Genomic DNA, 17500 nt, shown 5'->3' on the forward strand with positions numbered 1-17500 from the left:
TACTACTAATACTACTACTACTACGATTCTACTACTATTACTACTACCAGGATACAAAATTATACAAGATACAAGATAAAGAAAAAAAAACAGCCAGCACAGAACATCCTCCAAGAGTCTAGCAGTGCATTACCAAACAACTACAAACTTTACCTTGCAAGAAATAAAAAAAACTTTTCAAACTTGATGGTAGCTGTACATGTTACGCTTATCACTCTGCAGTACATTTCACATTCTGCGTCTAATGGTACGTATCCATTCTCAAGAACACTGCACATAAGAGATGAAAATCTGCGAATACTGACCACATCTTTATTTGGTGATTCACTCGTAGCCTTCGTTAAAAAGCAAGTCCCTTAGACACACCCAGTAAAGCGCTCACGTTCAACTCGCTATACAGGTAAATCAAAACTTTGCTGGAAACGAAGTTTGTGTTCAACATTTCACAGATAATACAATTTCTTCTTGAAACGGTAAATTTTTACATTACACCAACACCTCACTTCTGGATGAAATTGATGTTTTCTGGCAGAGTTCAACCTGCTTTGAATAAATATGCACTTCATTTCCGTCGCAAATCCGTGTTTTTTTTTTTTTTTTTTTACCTCTCCCCCTCTCGTCTCTTACAGAAACACGATTTTGAGGTAAAACGAAGCACTTTTTTTTCTGGTATATTTTGACTTGCTATGAATGAATCTACACTAACCTAACCCATAGCTAACATAACCTAGTTGAGGCGACACGCACCACCGTTACGTCTTCCTCAGAACAAAATTAATTTTATCTGATACAATTAAATGAATCTAACCAAAGCAAAGTATCCTAGTCCGATTGGCAGCGCTAAGAAATTAATATAAAGTTTATCAACGTTATAAACATTTTGCGACGGGTATGTATAGGTCCGTATTATTCAGAATGAAAAGCTCTATAAGATGAGATGGTAACAAAAGCCATGCTGCTATTGTTGTTTAAGTAAAATGATACTCGTGAAACTCCAAGTTTCCATTCTGGATGAGACAAATTTCTGTGGGTTGAACTACAGGACACTGTTATCTTTTGAAGAAATTTATCCTGTGTTTTGCACATGCTGACCCGCATTGCTTACCAAATATCAGCTTGATCAATTTTCGAGTCATGAGTTGTCATAAGGCGTTTGTGCAGGCACATTGCACATGTGCATAGTTACGGAGGAGGGACTGCCACCGATGCAAAAAAAAAAAAAAAAAAAAAAACAAGTATCGCCACCTTGAGGTGTGATAATATAGGAAATGCTCCGTCGGTAGAGTTGGCATGCTTGTTTGCTTCACAGAAATTATACAGTTTTCATTTATGTTACAATGTATGAGTTTAAAATCCCTAATTTGCATCACTCATACCACTATATACAGTACCAGCACCTCCGTGTCCAGTAAATCTAATCCACGTCTCATATTTCCAAACGATGTTAAAGTGCATATGTTTTTTTTTTTTTTATTTATCTAATTCTCTGACCAGGGTCACATACGATATACTGCATCGAGGGAACATATCACACATCAATGTCAACAGAATCTGCCGAGTCGTTATTGAAAAACCATTATGTGAAGCATCCTTCCACTCTCTGCAAGTCACCCATCTAGTTCACCAGCAAACGAAACTTTACCACACAAATCAACAAGACACGCTCTGACATATGACACGAGTTTCGATGCTGCCATGGAGTCAAGGCAGTTCCCATAAACTTACAGAGAACACGATGGAAGGACTAAGGTGGTCTGGGTCAGGCTGCTCAAATGCAAGATCCACCTCAAGGAGTATAGCTTTGTTCTTCTCTTAATCAATGACAGGTGTAGGAGAGTAGAGAGTGGAGAGAACAGGTGAAAACGAGAGCCGAGAGCAAAGGACAGGAGGTGAAGACTGAAGTGACACAGACACATTAGGCTCTTATTCCACCTGACATTCTCAACATTTACTTCACTCTAGAAATAAATGTTCAGTGATTGACGTTGGAATTATGTAAGGATGTAAAGTGTACAGAGTGAAGAAGGTAGATGTAGTGTGTGTGTGTGTGTGTGTGTGTGTGTGTGTGTAATTCACTGTTTGATCTGCTGCAGTCTCTGACGAGACAACCAGACGTTACCCTACGGAACGAGCTCAGAGCTCATTATTTCCGATCTTGGGATAGGTCTGAGACCAGGCACACACCACACACCGGGACAACAAGGTCACAACTCCTCGATTTACATGTGTGTACCTACTCACTGCTAGGTGAACAGGGGCTACACGTGAAAGGAGACACACCCAAATATCTCCACCCGGCCGGGGAATCGAACCCCGGTCATCTGGCTTGTGAAGCCAGCGCTCTAACCACTGAGCTACCGGACCGTGTGTGTGTGTGTGTGTGTGTGTGTGTGTGTGTGTGTGTGTGTGTGTGTGTGTGTGTGTGTGTGTGTGTAAAGAGTGTTGAAGCCAAATGTGGGGTGGGGTGTAAATAAATCATCTCGAGGATAAGAGGAAACCAGAATAGAAACAAATCGAAAGAAATGATACCGGAAAAGAAAAATGTTTCAGGTGTTCTTTTCTTTACAAATACACGAATTGTCACTCAGTCTTGATTGATGCGTTGGCGTCGAATGCAGAGAGATAAGAGGCGCGGGGAAAGGTGAAAAGGAAGACTAGAATATACATACTCTCCTATCTGACAGAAGAACTTTACGTAAACTATTTTATTTTCTACTGATGTAAAGTTTTTTTTCTTACAAAGGATGGAAACAAAAAGAAGCTTAAAGGATGCTATTAATTGCTACTCTCTCTCTCTCTCTCTCTCTCTCTCTCTCTCTCTCTCTCTCTCTCTCTCTCCTATAACCAAAAAAGTTGGGTAAAAAAGAGTTCTAAGCAGGCAGACCTATTTCAGCAGAGTTGGCTTCAAATTGCACTCTTCAATTACACTAAGCCTCGCAGTTTTTGAGTGGTCTACGTTTAAAAGTTAAATTATTGCTTTGGTTAATGAACATCTATCTATCTATCTATCTATGTGTAATTATCTACTTATCCACCTATCAGTCAATCTTCATCTATGTAACTAATGAACAATTTTCTTTCTACTTATTATTTCTGTCTATCTAAGCCTTTCAATGATCTACCACCTTATCTACCTATCAATCCATTAACATAACTATCTGTCTATATCTATCCACTCATCCACTTGTATCATAGCTCTCTTTCTCTCTCTCTCTCTCTCTCTCTCTCTCTCTCTCTCTCTCTCTCTCTCAACCCATATAGCTATCAAACGGCCCTCCTACTTCACCCACCCATTTATCTGAAAGGGATGAGCTCCTCTACCTAAATCCAGTTACTCTTGCCCTTCATCACCGCAGCGCTACACTCCGGCCGCCTAATTTGAAGCGAGTGTGTGCAGTGTTGCGTGGGGTGCGAGATGCCTAATGGGATGTAGCGTGCAGCCAGCGGGGCGTGTGAGACGATAGCATGGTGGCGTGTGGCTTAGCGTGTGGCTGGGTGTGTGGAGCTGGGCGTGTCACTCATTGTAGCTCACTCCATTTATTATAGGGTGGTGATCTTGGATGTGTGGTGTGTTCAGGTGCAGTCTGGTGTGGTGAGGTACTTGGTGTGGTGTAATGTACTGTGGTGATTTAACGTTATGTAGTGTGGTTTGGTGTGGTGTGGTGAAGTGCAGTGTGGTGTGGTTAGATGCTGTGTGGTGTGGTGTGGTGTGGTGTGGTTAGATGTCATGTGGTGTGGTGTGGTGTGGTGTGGTGTTTTTAAGGGTGGTGACTGGTGTGGTGTAATGATTTGAGGGTGTAAGCTTTGGTATAGTGTGGTGTTGTACTCTGCTATGGAAGATATAGTACGGTATAGTGGAGATAGTTGTGGTTTGCAGTGGCGTGGCGAGATATTGTACAGTGTCAGATGATGGAGTGTGGCTTGGTGTGGCCAGTGTGGCGTATTTCAAGCTGGGTTACTGAATTGTGACGTGGTGGCGTGCCTTTCATTTAAACTTTCAAAAGAGAGAGACTTTTCAAGATTCCTATCCTTAGATTATGGATATTTTTTTTACAACACTCTCTGGAAGCTTACACCTTCAATGGGCCTTATCTACAATAGCCCTTTTGTTGCCTTTTGTCAGAGTCCCCTGCTGTATAAAAATTATATGGCTATTGATGTGTTTCACTGTTTGATCTGCTGCAGTCTCTGACGAGACAGCCAGACGTTACCCTACGGAACGAGCTCAGAGCTCACTATTTCCGATCTTTGGATAGGCCTGAGACCAGGCACACACCACACACCGAGACAACAAGGTCACAACTCCTCGATTTACATCCCGTACCTATTCACTGCTAGGTGAACAGGGGCTACACGTGAAAGGAGACACACCCAAATGTCTCCACCCGGCCGGGGAATCGAACCCCGGTCCTGTGGCTTGTGAAGCCAGCGCTCTAACCATTGAGCTACCGGGCGTAGGCGAGGAGTCTTAAATTGTGATATCCTATTGTAGTGCTATGTCTAGCATGACTGCGTTGATAGGTAAGTGTGGGAGGAACCTTTCACAATGTTATCATTTGTGTTGGAAGAGTTAACCAACACTCTCAATCATTCATATCTTTTTCTAGTAAACTCTGGAGCTCCCTGCCTGCTTCTGTATTTCCATCTTCCTACGACTTCATTTCTTTCAAGAGGGAGGTTTAAAGGCATTTGTTCCTTTATTTCGGCTGACCCTTTGACCTGTAAGGGGACTGGCAATTAAGTGGGCCATTTATTGTTGCTCTTGGCCAGCTTCACCTCTTACGTATAAAAAAATGTGTAGTAGTGAATAAGTGAAGAGAAACCTTCCACTGATCTAATTCTTTGCAATAATTAAGAATGATGCAGGGGTCACTTGCTATATGTTATCTTATCCACCCTTCCTTCACCCTCCTTTACTATCCTACACTATTTACTTTAGACTGAATAGTGCAGCTTAACACAAACAGCGCCGTGAGAACCAACAGATCGATCGCTGCTTGTTATTCCTTTGTGTTCCTTTGTCTTCGGTAATGTGACGGCGAGACACTGCATTGTCTTTGTGTGGAGGGATGCGAGGATGCTGGTGCGGAAGGAAGGATAAATGGTTCCTGGAGGAGGGATGGGAAAGGGGGAAGGAGGTACAACTGTCGGAAAAGAGGAGACCAAGTGAAGAACGTCGGAAGGCTGTCAGTGTGGGAAGCTGTCAGAGGTAGTAAAGTGGGGCAAGGAAGACTATTGGGTAAGATTGGGGTGGTGGAGAACGAAAGATGACTGTTAGAATGATGAGGCAATGTGGAAGGTCTCAGGAGGTTGTTTTGTGGAATGTGGGACAAGGGAGGGTAAAAAAAAATAATGTTGGGTGAGGAGAGGGGGCGGTGGGGAAGCTGTCAGGTGGTTTGGGACTGGGTGGGGCTAAAAAAGAACGTCTATTGGGTTAGGTGAAAAGGGCAGGAGATATGCGTGTCTGGGTGTCTGGGCGTCGGGTGTTGGGCTGTCGGGACGAGGAGAGGAAGAGAAGAGAGGAGAGGAGGAGAGAGCAGGCAGGGAGTAGTTGCCGAGAGTTAATATTACACAGGGTCCGCGTTGCTAGAAGCTTTAGTTTTCATTTCCACGGCAGCGTAATTAATTTCCAGGCTTGTACGTAGCAGACGTGGGATGCCGGGTGTCTGAGTGTCTACCAGCGTGCCAGTGTCCCTGAAGGCAGTGCAGTGTCCGGTATGCCAGAGTAGTGTCCAGAGTGCCAGTGGGGTGTCCGCCTCGAGATCTCACATTTCTCGCTAAGCTTAGGTATTCATGTCTCTGTGTTCAGTCTCTCTCTGCATCCTCAAACACTGCCAGGCGCCTTATCTCCGCTCCTCTTAACAGGGTCTGCTTACAAACGTGGCGGTGGAAGTTACTAATATTTTCAAGAGTGCTTTCATGTTTCTTGGTGGTGCTTTGACAAAGATTCTATACATTTTTTTTAGTGTGGTGCGGTATAAATGTGGGGAGTGTACGAGTGTTTTCAAGGTTTTAATGATGGTTCAATGAAGATTCTATGCTTTTGATATGATGCATCAGAGTTACTAATATTAAAGAGAGTGTTTGAGATTACTGCTTTAGTCTGAAGGTCAACACAACGATTTTTTATGTGCTCTATTTGGACTTTTAACGATATTTTTAAGTTTCTAGTGAATCTTCAACAGAAGTCTATACATTGTTCATCCCTGTCGCTTCAGAGCCAAAACACCCACTAATCTCTGGACAATATCATCGAAAAAAAAAAAAACACATATGGGAATCTAATTAACAATAACCTTTAAAAGCAACTCCTGACGAGAGAACAAATCATTTACTAACAAACACAAGGAAACACAAACCAGCCACTAATCCTCAACAAAGTAAAAAGAAAAAGAAGAATAAATCCATAAAAATTCAACTATTGCCTTTAGGAATACCTCTGATAATAAAACATAACATTAAATTACACGAATCTAGGCTTTCATCAGTAATGCCTCCACTAAATCCTCAGCAATGCAGAAAAAAAAGGAAAACAATAATGAAAACGTACAAAATCATCCGTGTGGCCTTTGAAAATACTGGTGGTGAGAGACGAAAGCATTTAATATCAAGAGGAGTCCACACATTGCTCATCCTTGTCGCCCGGGAGCCAAAACAACCACTAATCCCAGGACAATGCGTGGCCTTCCGTGAATTGCAGGCCGCCGCGTTAGGGGATCAAATGAATCTCCGCGAATTGGCGAGTCAGCACCAAAGGGGATTAAGAGAATATTACTGCATGATGTGCCTTCAATAGAGACACGTGCAAGGCATGTGAAGAGGAGGAGGAGGATATAGGAAAAAATGGAAAGACTGTATTAAGCCCTTCAATACTGGTACACATTTTTACCTTGAGATTTGTATACGATTAGACCATTTTATTGATATAAGGAAGGGTATATGGAGGTCAGAAGATCAATGGCCGCAGTCTTCACTATTTTAATACCACACAAAAGTTTCTGAAGCTGTATAAAATCACCAAATAGTAAGCAGAATGAATATGGAAACGTGTCATGGTACTCAAGGGATTAAGGAAGGCATGAACAGCTGATGACATTGTAAAAAAGCAGAGTCAGAAGATGGAAAGACTGCATTAATCGAAACATGAGGCAGGTGACGTTGTTAAAAAGAAGACATAAAAGGTGGGAAGATTGTTTTAAGGAAGACGTGAGGGAGGTGACAAGAATGTGAAAAAGAGGAAGAATTAGAAGGTGGAAAGACTGTATTAAGGAAGATACGAGACAGATGGCAAGAATGTGAAGAACAGGAAGACTTGGAATGTGGGGAAAATTGCATTAACAAAGGCATGAGCTACGCGATAAGAGAGGAGAGGAGAAGGAGGATATAGAAGCTGGGATGACTGCATTAAAAGGGAGACATGAGGCAGGTGACGAGATTGTAAAGAAGAGGAAGACTCAGACGATAGAAAGACTGCATCAGAGAAGACATGAAACAGATGACAGGAATTCGGAGAGGAGGAGAACTTAGGGGAAAGTGGAAAGAATACATCCTTTCGCCGCGATACACAGAACACAACACTAAAGGCACTCAATGTATATAATCTTTCCACAAACTTACAGGAAATAGATACAATACATAAGAATGCACAAGAATAACGATAACTAAAAGACCTATATGTGTGTAACAAGGACGTCTTGTTACTTATTTATACTACTAATGAACTGCAAGTGGAAGAACAAGATGGATACAGAAGGCTCTCTCCATCCTCCTCTGCCTCTCACACCTCAAGAAAACAGTGTGATGAGTGATTAAAAAAGCGTTAAAAAATTCCATTGTTTAATCACCGTAATGTTTAAAAATGGTTATGTAACGATACCAACGTTTAAGGTAGATTTGTGATTAACCCCTTCAATACTAGGACACATTTTATCTTGAGATTTGTGTACGATTAAAACATTTTATCTACATTAGGAAGAGTTTACGAAGTTCAAAAGATTACTGGCCAGTCTTCACTATTTTAATCCCCTACATGAGTTTCTGAAGCAATACAAAATCACCAAATAGTAAGCAGAATGAATATGAAAACGTGTCAATGTACAAGGATAAGTAACCATGCCTCGAATAGCAGTGACAAAGTATTAAATACAACAAGAGATCGAGATCGAATAGCACGTTCCAAGGAAAGGCACGGATGAATAGTGGCGTGATGGAAATGAGAGAAGGAAGAAACACGAAGAAAGGAGATGGAAAGGCTGCGTTAGAGAAGACACGAATAGGGAATAATCGAGAGACACAGTGGAAGAGAAAGCATGAATATGAAAGTGATAGGAAAGAAGAGATGGATGAGATGTAAGACTGCACTAACCCTTTCTTCTCTGTTGGACACAAGTTTCTGTCTTCACAAATCACTCTGACACATTCCTTCACGGTCCACAGCCATTTGTAAATATAATACCGGCTACAAATTGACCCACTCGTCTTTTGATTCTTTATTCCTCCTTGCAGACACTTGGCGTGAAGTGATAAAGGAATTCCTTGATGGCGTGGTGGCAAATCGCAGCCAAAGTTTTGAAGAAGAATTAGGAAACAGACGAATAATAATAAATAGATGAGTAAATAAATACCACGCTGCATGAGAAGCTAAAAGTGTGATAGGATGGCGATACGAAGAAGAGGAGGACCAATTATAGAAAGACTGCAATGAAAAAGACATCAGACAAGGAGAAGAGAATAAGAGAATAAGACAGGAAGTTGTAAAGAAAAAAAGCCATAGATGAGGTGATAGCACTAGAACTGTGAAGAGGAGTAGGATTTAGAATATTACAGGAAGACTACATTGAACAAGACATGACACGTGGGATAATTGAAAATAAAGCATATTACCAAAGAAGCCATGGAAGTGAGGTGATAGGAATGTGAAGAGGAAGATCAAGGATAAGGTGGAAAGATTGCTTCATAAAAACAAATAATAATAGTAATAACTGAGAGAAAAGGATCAGATGAAAAAATGCCACAAAACCGAAATACCTGGAAAGACTCATTAAAAACAGGGAAGAGAGAGAGAGAGAGAGAGAGAGAGAGAGAGAGAGAGAGAGAGAGAGAGAGAGAGAGAGAGAGAGAGAGAGAGAGAGAGAGAGAGAGAGAGAGAGAGAGAGAGAGAGAGAGAGAGAGAGAGAGAGAGAGAGAGAGAGAGAGAGAGAGAGAGAGAGAGAGAGAGAGAGAGAGAGAGAGAGAGAGAGAGAGAGAGAGAGAGAGAGAGAGAGAGAGAGAGAGAGAGAGAGAGAGAGAGAGAGAGAGAGAGAGAGAGAGAGAGAGAGAGAGAGAGAGAGAGAGAGAGAGAGAGAGAGAGAGAGTGGTTCGGGGTATACTGTAAATAAAAAATAAACACTTTTACTCTATTCTTAAACGCTTTACTATCTCATCAAGACTAGCTTTACAATGTTATTTATAAAGATGATCAATCGAGTTACCAGTATATCTCTCTTTCTACTGGCGATGGAGAGACCTTTGCTAACCTTCATTAGGATCATGAAGACACTTGTGAAAACTCTTGACAACTTCCTCTGAAACATGTCAAAAGTAAAGAGATGGAGATAAGGAAAAGAGGAGATGAGAGGGGAAGAGAATGGAAGAGATGGATAAATGGAACAAAAAGGAGAGGTTGAAACTGAAGTGAGCAAGAAAGGACATGAGTTATAGTAGGAGAAAAAAGGAATAAAGGATTATGAGAACCGAAGAGGAGACGGGTAAAAGGAAGAAAGAAATAGAGTACAGTGAACAGAAGAAGAGATGGATGAGAGGAAGATAAAAAGAAATAGAGAAAGAAGGGAACGACAAAAAGATAAGAAAGAGAAAGAAAAAATAAAGCTCAAAGTTCAATGATGAGGAAAAGAGAAAGACGGAAAGAAAAGATGAGGAAAGAAAGAAGGAAACGAGAGGGAAGATGGGCGAGAAAAAGAAACAAATATAAGAGAAAGAAAAAAATAGAAAAAAATTAGTTTATTGATTACATAATACATAGATTTAAGAAACCTACGATGCTGTAACTAACCTGTCTAGAGTCTCACAGCGGCCTAGAGAGCCATAAAGAGTCTTCAATAGGGCGCAATGTACACAAGGCACCGTCAGAGAGCCCCCTCAAGGCCCCCAAGACGCTGCCGGTGATTGGAGAGCCGGAGAGTAGCGGAGAATGTTACGTGATGAGCACACATAATTACCCAATGCCGGATCATGTTAGTCTACACTTGTGAGCTTTGGTCTCTACTTACCTGGACTCCCCTTTCTTTAGAAGTCATAATGTTCTGGTTTCTTTTTTAACTGAAGTTCGTGTACATTTAAAGTTTTCAGGTTTTATGTAAAAGGTATAATTTTAGGTATAATTTTGTCGCTGTATTTATTATCATTACGGTAAGTGAATGATACCGATTCCTACGGTTTGTTCTTGCTTATTAATCCTAAACTTGAATATTGATGCAAAAAAAAAAAATGAAATGCAGAAATAAACAAATAAAATAAATAGATAAATAAAAGATTAAAAAAAGAAAAAATATATATATATATATATATATATATATATATATATATATATATATATATATATATATATATATATATATATATATATATATATATATATATATATATATATATATATATATATATATATATATATATATATATATATATATATATATATATATATATATATATATATATATATATATATATATATTAATTTGGTTTACAGTGAAGAAATTTTACACGCATATAGTGTTAAATTGCTCTGTTCTATCCCAACATTGATTCATATGGCAATTGATGATACTGAATCTTACTGTTAATTCTTGCTTATCAATCCTGACCATGAATATTATTGCTGAAAATCTTAAAATGCGAAAAAGGAATAAAATATGGAAAAACAAGATAATATTTACGTCTGTGGAGCGTGGAGGAAAAGTGACAGCTGGCGGAGGTTGGATGGATCGTGCTGAAGTGAAGATACGGTGTAAATCAAATATTGAGCCGTGTTAAGCCGAATTCGTCTATAAAAGAAAGAAAAAATCACTTCTATAAACCCAGTCGTCAATATTTACATCAATTGAAATCAGCGTATCCGAATCTCTCTCTTCTGCTTGAACAGTCTTTCCATTATTGTATATCGTTTGATTTGTTATCGCTAGCTTTGTTATTTTTTTCCAGTAATTGAGCGGTGTTTGAATTATAGCACTGATAACTATTGAATGCTATGTGACTTGTGAGCCATCAGTCAAACATCAGTCAGTCAGTTAGCCGGTCAGTCAGTCAATTATTTCAGTCATTCAAATAGTAAATGAGTCAACTAATCAGTAAATCAATCAGTGTTCATTTAATTAGTCAACCAGATAATTCAGTCAGTCTGTCTGTTAGTCGATCAGTAAGTCACTCAATCAACAAATAACAGTCAATCAGTCAGTAAATCAGTGTTCATTTAATCAGTCGACCAGATAATACTTCAGTCAGTCAGTTTGTCAATCGATCAGTAAGTTATTCAATTATTCAATCTCTCTTCTTTTTTTTTTCTTGAATCTGTCACCCTCTCCACATCTTTCCCTCTCTTTTACATTTTCTTTCTGTTTTTCTCCCTCTACCTTCCACTTCACCCTTACCCTAACCTCATCCTTAATTCTCTCCTTTTTTCCACTTTTATCGTTTCACCTTCCTCTCATTCTTCATCTCTTTCCTTTTTTTACTTTTCCCATCACTCCTCTCCTTCACCATCCTACTCGTTCCCGTCTCTCTTCCTCTATATTAGTCCTTTTCGTTTTCCGCATTGGTATTCTTGACACTCGACGCTGTTTGATCAAGTTGCAGTGGCAAAGTTAAATTAAACTACCTATTTTTGGGGGCTTTTTTTTCTTAAACTATCTTCCACTTCTCTTTCCTCCCACTTTCTATTAGCTCTCTCTCTCTCTCTCTCTCTCTCTCTCTCTCTCTCTCTCTCTCTCTCTTTCCTTATATATTCACTTCTTTGCATGCTTCTCTCGTTCTCACTCTTACTCATCTATCTTCCACTTCGTTCCCTTCCCCCATTCCCGATTTTTCTTCTTCCTGTCCTCCCAGCCTCTCTTGTCTCTTCCCCTAAATATTTTATCAGGGCAAACTCGAAGAACCTTAATATTTTTTTTCTAGGATGGAGTTTTACGAAAATGTTACAGTGTGTTTCTGAGCCATAGCAGTTTGACCTCCATCCTGGTTTTAAAATGTTACGCAGGTAGAGGGAGGGAGCCTATGTACAGCCCCGCCCATCACTGGCTCCCGGCGATGTGTGTGTTGTGTGTGTGTGTGTGTGTGTGTGTGTGTGTGTGTGTGTGTGTGTGTGTGTGTTTGTGTGTTGGTCTTTGCCGGGCCTGTGTTTGGTAAGATTACTTCCAAGTGCTTCTTTTCCTTCCTCACCTTAAGTGTGTTTTATTATTTATGAGTACAATGTCAAGTTTTATTTAGTCATTTTCCTGCTTTTTATATGTGTGATGCGACGGTGTGATTTTTTTTTTTTTTCTTTTATTTGACATGTGATAGTTCGTATTTTTCCTGTATAGTGTGTGACATTATGGCGTCTTTTCCCACATATGTGATGCCTATATAGTATGTGTTAGCGTGGTCTTTGACACAAGTAACCTTGCCACAGGTCAATCAGCGAAGCGACTCACTATTGAAGCCAGTCGGTCACCACACACGGTCTCTTGTGAAGGTTCGTTATGAGTTTACTTTTGACAAGACCTGATGCAAATAATCACTAAACCAGGCAGGACAACGACTACCAATTTTAGGCATCGGAAACAATGTAAACAGCAAAAACAATTAAAAGGTAATATATAACAGTAATTAAACATTGCCCCTCAGATAATGCATTGTTGTGTAAATCTTTCCAAACACCAACAACTCGGATGCTACAGGATGCACTCACAATAATCGGGTTGGTGACAGGGGTGGTGACACAGGACAGCAGGAGCACAGGCTTCATTATTATCTTCCTTATTGAAAACAAGGCAAATATGTTGCTTTCCTGCACCCCTCCCCCTACACGCGGGATACACTAACGCATTACTCAATTCTCCTTGCAGTCCACTGAAAAAAAAACATCGAACCCCTGACACGACACTCACTGTATTCTACATCTCCCCAACCGAGCAATGACGATCACCAAGAAGCAAGTGAAATTTAGTCTTGACCTTCGTGGCCAAAACTCAGGCTAAATTCATCCTTCCCTACTACTTTATGTTCTCCTTCAGTCTGAAATCATTTGATCAGTCGAAAATCTTATGAAACCAAAGTATAATAATTGAAAGGTTCTCGATTGTTCACATTAAGATAAAGGAAAGGATAAAGCATAGTCGATATGGGAAGTGTGTGGGAGAGTCGTGAGTAGTTTAGTGACCTGCTTCATTCACTGCTTCTCGTTCTATCCTCAGTCTTATGTCCTCTGACTGGCTGACACTTGCATCGATGCTGCATGGTACAGGTCATTCTTAGCAAAAAGACTCTACATAGATACTAAAGACAATAAACACTGTGGAAGTTGATACTGCATGATGTCTAGTAGTAACCTGCTTCATTCACTGAGCTGTCCGTCTTCCTCTCTGCCATAAGTCCTCTGATCCACTAACAGACTCCTTTTGTGACATGTAAACTCATATGTTACCAGCAGATCAGAGGACTCAAGACACAAGGAAAATTCTATGAGCAATGTGTCAGGCAAACTTCAAGATATTTGTGTTCCTTAGGAGACAAGACATAACGTCAACATAATGTGAATTGTTGGCCAGCCTAGACATCCAAGTGCGCAGTTCCTTTACACGATAATGTCAAGAGCTGGGCGAGTGTCAAGCGATTCACATTCACCACATACCAGGCGTCGCTAGCTTCTCCAATTCTCCATCTAGCTCTATATCTCCTGAAAGTCCAGTGATGGAGGAGAGAGGAGAAGATGGTAAGGATAGACCAGGAAAGAAAAAAAATCGACAAGAAGACTGTTAATCCTTCTCATTAACACAGTCCTGAAAATCCAGTGATGAGGGAACGAAAAGGAGACGAAATGAAAGAAAGACCAGGAGAGGAAGAAGAAAACCACGAAAAATCGACAAGAAAAGAACACCATTACTCCCTCTCACCAACACACTCCAGGTTATCGTCTTATAAATGGAGGTGAAGCGAGTGAAGAGAGTGAAGAGAGGGCCAATACTCATCTACCAACGTCACTACAGACACAAACTTACTGCTCCAAAAACTGACACCACACGGAGCACTCCCATCACACCGGCCATACTCCCATCACACTCCAGTGGCAGCCAGCGAGGGATCCGTGCAACAAGTTATGTCGCCGCTGGCCCTCCTGGAAGCCGTGTTCGTGAAACCCTCCCACTCTGCACTCAGGGCCGCGTCAGGCAGTAACTTGGGATATCGAAGGGATGGAGGAGTTCAGAGGGCGTGATTGAGGACTTTGTTACCGCAGCTCCTTCCCCCCAGAGCCCCTCCCTCCCTCTGGTGGAGTTCGGGAGAAGCATTAGTAGTTCCGGTGATCCTTTGGTCAGAGAGAGAGAGAGAGAGAGAGAGAGAGAGAGAGAGAGAGAGAGAGAGAGAGAGAGAGAGAGAGATTTTCGTAGTCAAAAGGTAAATAACGTTACTGGTGTTTAAGATGATAGTAGTAGTAGCAGCAGCAGTAGTAGTAGTAGTAGTAGTAAGTAATTGTTGTTGTTTTTTGTTGTTGTAGGTAGGAAAAAGGAGGAAAAGGATAAAGAGGACAATCAGAGAGAGAGCGAGAGCGAGAGCGAGAGCGAGAGAGGAGGGGGGAGTGAGGTCGAGAGGGAGGGAGAGAGGGAGAGGGAGAAGGGATAAAGGTGACGTACCGTGAACAATAACAATATCCTCACACAATCCAGTGCGACAGAGGACCGCCACGTGCCGCCATTATTACGCAGCGCTGCACGTATTCTCAACATTTACTTTTATTATCTTATGTTGAACGCTTTGTTAGGTTTGTAGGAGATGTGAATACCTGAATGCCCCACTACTGATGCCTCGGACATTGGGCTCACTTTTTTAGGTGTTATGGTACGCTTCGCTATGTCCTTCCTTCTGACTGCTTCTGAGTTAAAATGCTGTATTCTCTCTTTCATTCTGGTTCTGTTTTTAACCTCTTCAGCACCATGACGCGCTTTCATATTCATTTTACTTACTATTTGGTGATCTTATACAGCTTCAGAAACTTGTATGGAGGATTAATATAGTGAATAGACTGGCCAGTAATCTTCTGGCCTCCACGGACCGTTCCCAATGTAAGTAAATCATACCAAAAACTCAAGGTAAAAATGCGTCCCAGTATTGAAAATGTTAAGATGATACATTGTTTTCTCCTGTTTGGTTCTGCTTTTAAAATGCTACATTCTCTTTGCTTTGCTTGGTTCTGTTTTAAGATGATACATTCTGTCTTTCCTATGTTTGGTTCTGTTTCATCATGACACAATCTGCCTTTGCTCTCTTTTAAAACGTCATATGTTCTCTAGTTGTTTTAAGAGGCTTATTTCTTTTATTTGTTTCATAAAGCCGTCTTCAGTCTTTGTTCTAGTTCAAAACGCTCTCTAGTGTTTTTCGTCTGTCTTGGTGATTATTTCTAAAGATCACAGAAGAGATTAGTCAGGTTATCAATAGACTTTTTTATTGATACAAAATCTTAAAAACGATCACTTGTGAAAACACACTTGGATGCAGCGATGTAATCCATCACTACATGTTAAATTATTGCGTCAGTCATGAAAACACACTGAATGCTCACTAACGTCCATTAGAGCCTGTTAATCTATGAATAGAATCATGAGACCTCCCTTGAAAATTCTAAGTCCGTCCAGCTATTCTGGGACCATTAAAACACACTTACAAACCAAACTAAATTCATCACACCCTGTCAAACTGTTACTAGAATTATGAAAATATCTTTAAAAAATTTGATCAGCTAATAATATGATCATGAGAAATAATTAGCAAATCCAATAACTTTTTCTGAGGCAGGTGAAGCTATTACTAAAAGCATGAAAGAAATCTGGAAAGTCCCAATAGCCCACTACAGCGTGTTCAACTATTACTAGAATCATAAAAAGACATCCTGAAAACCACATCGACATTCTTCATACCCTGTCGCACTACTACAAGAATCACAAAAACACACTTAACGACACGAACAACCTTCAATGGAGCCTGTTAGAAGCAGTGGCCACACAAAATGCTCCCTGTGTAATAGATCTAGTGAGAGAAAAAATATATAGTCATATGTTCATGAGTTATTCAGGTTTTGCGTTACAAGTCACCATTTATCAGGAGTTATCGACCCTCCTGCCACGCTGGTGAAGGATAAATGTTTGGGTACTCATGAATATTCCAACGCCCACAACTCCTGCAGCTGAAAGGAGTGCAAGAATTAAGGTAAACTTAAGCTTGCAGACGCTATGGAGTTTACTGATAAAACATTAACTATTTCACCGATATATTCATCTTTCATTTAACACCGATACCACTCCAGTAGATCGTTTGGACTAAAAAAAAAAAAATTGTGTTCCTTGAATTAGTACAAAAAAAAGTCTTAAAAGTTGTAGATGTAAATGGAAAATATTGATTAAAAGTGAAAATTTCAAGAAACACAAAGGAAGAACAAAGAGGAAAAGAGTTGTAGGTATCTTGGCTCTTCATGAGATGGTAACTTACACTGTCTCACCTAAAGGAGGAAATGTGGCAGAGAAACAAGTAGGGAAGTGAATGAGTGAGAGAGTTGGTGAGAGGATATGTGATTGAGTATATGCGAGTGATTGAATATGTAAGTAAGGAAATGCGAATGAGTGAGTGAGTGAATGAATAATTGAGTAAGTAAATGCGTGAGTGAGTGAGTGAGTCAATCAGCCAGTGAAGCAAGCAGGCAACCACTCAGTCAGTCAACTCAAACAGGCAGGAAACCAGGCATGAAGTCGATCAATAAGTCAATCATTCAAATAGTGGAGATTCAGTGAGGTGAAACTTTTAACTGAAACTTGGAGATACAATGCTGTACGAGACACACACACACACACACACACACACACACACACACACACACACACACACACACACACACACTGAGTTGAGGGTTGGCTGTAATTTTTCTGAGGCAAGGAAGGGAAAGCCGCTAGGGGGAACTGCACTGTAGATACACCCAAACATTTCTTTTACGAGAGGGATCAAGTGATGCAGTTGCGCACGGACTGACCTCTTGCCCTCTTGCCCTTCCCCTCAGGTGTCTTGGGTCTCCAGGTAGGTAAACTATTTATTTCAGCAGCTTCCCTTGTTATATCACCAGCTACCTGCGTCCATTTCTACATGTACGCTAGTAATTTGATTATATAGTCTGTTTTATACACTAATAATTTTCTTAGTACGTTGTTATCTATTCCTACGTATTTTCTCTTCCTATAATCTACTGCACTACCACTGTCTGTCTGTC

At 40.5% G+C, this 17500-nt stretch overlaps 1 long non-coding RNA gene across 1 annotated transcript in view; it reads right to left on the reverse strand.

Annotated features, from left to right (window-relative positions):
* Window positions 1-17500, reverse strand: part of LOC123502180 — a 44327-nt gene that overhangs the window by 10660 nt on the left and 16167 nt on the right. Inside the window, exons 2-3 of the long non-coding RNA XR_006673815.1 lie at window positions 10935-11042; window positions 10052-10154 (exon numbers count right to left, since the gene is read on the reverse strand). This is a non-coding gene — a long non-coding RNA (uncharacterized LOC123502180). The remainder of the gene's footprint in view (window positions 1-10051; window positions 10155-10934; window positions 11043-17500) is intronic.

Source organism: Portunus trituberculatus, chromosome 10, assembly GCF_017591435.1.
Source record: "Portunus trituberculatus isolate SZX2019 chromosome 10, ASM1759143v1, whole genome shotgun sequence".
Lineage (NCBI taxonomy): Eukaryota > Metazoa > Arthropoda > Malacostraca > Decapoda > Portunidae > Portunus > Portunus trituberculatus.